Source organism: Macrosteles quadrilineatus, unplaced genomic scaffold (assembly GCF_028750875.1).
Source record: "Macrosteles quadrilineatus isolate MER2022 unplaced genomic scaffold, UCM_ALF_1.0 Scaffold_9__3_contigs__length_116548681, whole genome shotgun sequence".
NCBI classification, from domain to species: domain Eukaryota; kingdom Metazoa; phylum Arthropoda; class Insecta; order Hemiptera; family Cicadellidae; genus Macrosteles; species Macrosteles quadrilineatus.
Window position 1 is genome coordinate 3554163 of NW_026542602.1, and position 6000 is coordinate 3560162.

Genomic DNA, 6000 nt, shown 5'->3' on the forward strand with positions numbered 1-6000 from the left:
TTCACAAGTTAAACATGTATCTTACATTATTTAATTTGATAGAAGTTAGAATTTAGTTTACGTTATTATGTCTATTATAATTAATTCTCAGGATTGTGAAAAAGCTATTTCAGTTAATTCCGTACTAACTGATGAATATGTTTTTAAAAAGCTACAATTTAAGAGTTGAAACGGTCCTTGACCGATTTATTTTTTAATTGAACAAATAAAACGCTTGGACTAAACATTAAATTTTAATAACGATACCGATGTTCATGTACAACTTTCATTGTAAACATTGTAAATTATAGATAAATCTCCAGGACTATTTTTTCCTTTTTTTCCTTTTTTTATCTTTATTTTGTCTAAGTATGGTTTTCATAGTCAGATGTGCTTAAGTAAAATAAAATAGAATTCGGCGTTATTTGACGTCTAATATACACGTAGTTGAAAATAAATTATATTGTTTTTAACACTATTTTGAAGAACACTACATTATTAGTAAAGCACTGAACAATTTAAACTCAGTTTAGTGAATACCTCTTCTGTTAATCTTCACATTGAGCGATGGTCACTGAATATGATGACGTGTTACAATGTTGTTATTGTGTATCTCATCAGCTCCATCAGTTGTTTCTGCAGTACGGTAGACATTGCTATAGTACGTCTATAATACGTCAATTAATTGTAAGAGTAGTTACGGACCTAAAGCAATCTGGTAGTAAACATTCTGGAAACAGGCAAGCAAGGTGCTTACGTCATTAGATATATTACAATGAAAACTAAGGCTCAAACTGTTATACATATATGTTAACCCCGCTAAAACAGCTATTCTAACAAACCACCTTTTTGTTTATTGGTTAATCATTATTAATATTCAAAAAAATATAATCGATTGAATATGAAACGTATTAAGGCTCTAAACACATATACTTGGCTTTTTGTTGAATTATTCCATGGGTTAAATATTATTAATATGCAAAATACTACCATCGATTGAATATGAAAAGTATTAAGGCTCTAACTACATATACTTGGCTTTTTGTTGAACTACTCCAAGTGTAATATTCGTGTTTGGAGACAAAGCAATTCAAGCCCCATACATCGGTTAACCTAAGGGATATAAAGGTTATAACTATGTAAATATGGGTAAACGATGTCCTACTTGGACCAAGACCGTGGTAATATAATATAACTACCCCTGGGATCTGGTTTATGTGCAACAGTTGAACTGTGCTATATAGTGTTATTTTATTTGTATTAACTCATAAAATGTCTTGCTATGGAACTAACTCACTTAGGTAATCGATTAAATATGTTAGATATACATTTTCGAACATGTGTAGGTACCATGTACATAAAATGAACAGCTAAATGATTAAATAAAAAAGTGGTATTTCAAACCAATTATTACATCTAATGTTAATTAAAATTATATTTTAACATAAATATTTAACAAAAATAAAAAATAAACTCAATGGTTTAACTAAATAATAAACGAATTTTAGATGTTGTTGGTTATTAATAGTGGTATAATTTAAATTTTAACTTATAAGCCTTACATGTTCGAAATACTGAAGTTGATTAATTAATATGTTTGAGGATTTTTTTTTTCACTTTGCACATATTATTGCCCTCTTTCTTTATACGGTAAAATTGTGTAAATGCTTTCTAAAAAATCTTAAAGTCCCAATTTTTTTCACATAAGGAAAATCGGTGTGATTAAATATATTTATTTTTATGTGTTATTATTTTAAGGAGATGTAAATTTGTGTGTCAGGTGTGGTAATGTCATTTAAATTGATCGAAAATGTATACTTATGAATAGTCTTAAAATGGTAAATCAAATTTATGATTCCTATTGTATATTAAATTACGTTCTAAAACAGTATAAGAAGTTTTCACTCGGTTTATCCAGTGAACGTAGTTTTAAACAGAAAACGTGTTACACGGAGTAACACCATAAAAAAGTGGTGTCAATCAGTTTTAATGGGTTTCCCCCTGATTTATTTTACTGAGGGGTTCAGATTTTATATACTCTTAATATGTTTTCAAATTATTGTATCGCAAAAAACTATTCTATGTAAATACGACAGTAATAAGGATAATTGAGTTAATAGTTTTAAAGGAAATTTATATTTTTATAGAATATAAAATGTAGTGTGATAATATTGGATAAAACAGAGCTATTTATTTATGTATAGCAGTTTAAACATTGCAGTTGGACGTTTGTCTTTAATTACCAAAGCGATGTTGCCAGATGGGCTTAATAGGCCATACTGGTTGTTTTTGTTGCGTTGATATTGCAATTACCCTGTCAGTATCAAATATAAAAAAATGTTCTTTCCCGCAGCTTTTCAGTTATTCTTCCCCTTAGTGCATATTATCCTGAATAGTAAACAATACATAAAGCAAAACTGTTTTTCAAAACCACGTCGTCCTTTAACAGCATCGCAATATACGTAAACATTTTTGATTCACAAATCCACGTTTTAATCGTTACATCAAAGTTGCTAAAATAGATATAAAGCCCCTTTATAACTTCTACTGTTGTTCGTTATACATTTATAAAAGAATTAATCAACTATACCCTTATAACTTAATATCATTCAAAATACGACATATATATTTCAATTTGAATTATATATAATATTGAACTTAAAAATAAGTTTTAGTATACAATTATTTTCTTACGGTTATGTTATAAATACGTTTTTTTAATTTTAATTCGTAGTTTTTTTGTGATTTTGTCCTTCAGATGTTTTTTTTATATTTATTTTGATTGTAAATGTCCTTTTTTGTAATTTCCGGTATTGCCAACTCAATAAAAATAAAGCTCGTAACGTTTGGAGAATTATAAGAAACTTGTTGCCATATAAACAATAAATCATAAGTTTTTCCGTTGATTCTTAACTAATGTAAGAAAGATTCAATGTTTTAGGTGTAATCTCCAGTGAAACTTGGTATCGATATCAATTTTATAGCTTGCTACACATAAACACGGACTGAAGGGGGGAGAATAATTGTATTGTTTATTATGTGTACAGATATTATGTTTCTTAAGCTTACCAAGTTAAAAGTAAGATAAAAAACCTATCGAAGACATAACATGTGTTTTACCAAGCTACGAATATAAATTTGTACGCGTTGTAAATTCAACGTTATACATCAACGTTGGCTGAAAGACTTGTGTGGTTAGATTTGGTTGATTCATGTGTGATAAGTAATACATTACTCATTTGAAAGTTAAATATGGCTCAAAATGTTTTTTTAGGATTTAAAGAGTTTTCCATTGTATTTTTAATCAACAAATTTGAAGAAATGCTACCACCTTGATTAACACACGCTCTAACCCATATTCTATTTTATGGAAGCCCCAAAAGTGTAAAGATTACACACTCTAATTTTTACCTTACACTATAATAAAGTATTTGGAGATAAATTATAGCAAACACTAATTTAAAGATTAAAAACGTTCTCAATTAATAGAACAGTGGTTATTCACTGTCATTATTATATTGGGTTAGAAGTTTTTAAATTTTATTGGTCTGATAACTGTAGCCTATGATATGGACATTGTACATGGTTTATCTAGTAAATTCATGTAGTTCCTGGTGAACAGATTCCATCATTTTCGAGAGAGGATGATCTACAAACTGTCAACCTCTTTGTTTTTTAAAATTTTTTTAATCTTTTCAACGCTTTCAGTGTGAAGATTTTATTGAATTGTTTCACATAACTACCCTCATGGTTATTCTAATGAAATTCCAATTCTTACTCATTTAAGACCTTAGTTTATTTGATAAATCCGATAAATGTCTTTGGAAAGAAAACAAATGTTTGTTATACGAAGATATCAAAGTCTATTAATATAAAGTTCCAATCAAGATGAGATTTTACTGCCGAGAGTTAATAAAGTGCGTCTTTTAGTATCCAATAACTAAGTTCACTTTCGATAACAGAAATATAGTTTATTTTATGACTAAATAGCTTTTTCATTCGATTATAAGGTAAGCCCTTGCTGAATCTTACTTGTTTTGTACACTTTGTTGTATAACTTTGTTTCATTGGCGTATAAATTGTGTGGATTGTCATCTGCATATATTTGTTATTTAATATTTATTCGTTATTTGGTATGCAGGTTTTGCTTGGATATAATTTACATGAGTTGCAAAAGAGTAAATAATGATATAGTCTAAATAATTTTTTATTTCGTAAACAGCACTATTTCCTATTATCAATTTCAATTATCATCTTCTGTATCATTTTTAAGGAATAGTTGTAGAAACGCTTTTTATATAACGATCAAGTAGTTTGTATTTTCATTCAGCCGGTAAATATATACATCAAAATTAAATATTTTTAAGAGACTTAAGCAACAAAGCTTAACTATATCATTAATCAAGCTGAATAAATATGCAGGCAAATTGTTTATGTTTATGTACCCTGTAGTTACTTATTTTATTTGATTTAGATAAAGGATATGCGTACACAATATTGTTATAATTAACATTGAATACAAACTGTAACATATGTTAAACTTAAATAAAAGAATTGCATGATATAAATATAAACTTCTTATTGAATAGCACTGCATAAGTAGGAAATGTGGCTTATACCTATTATTATTCGGAACAACAATATTAGTTTTGTCAAAACTGAGACCGACACTATGAATTTCTAAATTGTTTTTAGTTTTTTTCTAAGTAGCTTCGCAAACCAGCAAGGAAAAGTCAAGAAAGTAAATGTACTAGCATAAGAGGTTAAACGAAATATATGAATGTTTAAAACACCCTAGGGCTGTAACTTCTTCAGACGCTCAAATGTGACTTTAAGCCTAACGACCCTCTTGGAAAGCATTTTATTTTTGTTTTCCTGAAATATAAAATATCAGAAAGAAACATTTCTTGTCACCACTTATTTTAAATGTAAAAGTCTGAATTTAGTGTGGCATTTTATGAACGTATACATACCACACACGGATTTATATCTACAAGATCAAATACAATAAAATCATTTGAAATTCAAAAATATCTTGTAATAGTTAAATATGCAAAGTTTTACATATTTATTAGTAGCTATGATAAACATTGTGAACCTTTTAGAGTACATAGCTATTACTTTTAAAATATTGAAACCAGATGAAGGCTACTTACGCTATTTAGTGTACCAAACATTTTTTTATCCAAATTAAAAGTAAATTCCCTAGCCTTTTGTTGCAGTACCATATTTCATCAATAAACTAAAAACTTTTTAAGCAAAGTATGAGTATTCTATTAAGTAAGCTAATAGTAAAGGGCATCTGTCTTCTCAATGAACATTGCATTTGCCTAAACGATGATTGGTGTCTTGTACTAGATGTATAGACAATCATAGATTTAATTAGACGAACCAATAATAATATCGGTCCCTTAATTGGATAATACTTGGTCAATCAATATACCACTTGCAGAACCTTCTACAACATCCTGTTTTGATTATTCTCGGTTAAATTAAAAGTGCATTAATTATAATATTCTCTTGTTTTTATCGTTTACAGATTATTATTACTTTTTCATTCTTCATTGAATTATTTATTGGAATGTCTTAGTTTTTTACATTACCATTCTGAATTAATGAGTTTTAATGCAATGTGAAGTATGATATAATGTCTTAACAAGGTAACACCATAACAACTCTAGTCACAGAAAATGAAAAAAAGTACTGTGCTAAAAAGACTACAATATACTCTTCTAAAGGCACTGTTTAATTTGTTGAACACTAATTAAATTTAGCTTGATTAAGCTTACATATAACATATAACTATAATTTAAAATAAGCTGACACATTTTTCAATATGGAAAAGGATGTGATAAGCTTTTCGTTATAACAAATGTTATGTATTAATTCGTTAAATTAAAGACATTATAATTATAATTATATAACAAAATATATAACTGATACGAAAAAAATGCGTACATTAAGTATGGTCGGAATTCTGTTTATAGAAAACCAGAAAAAGGATTATCACAAGTCTATAAA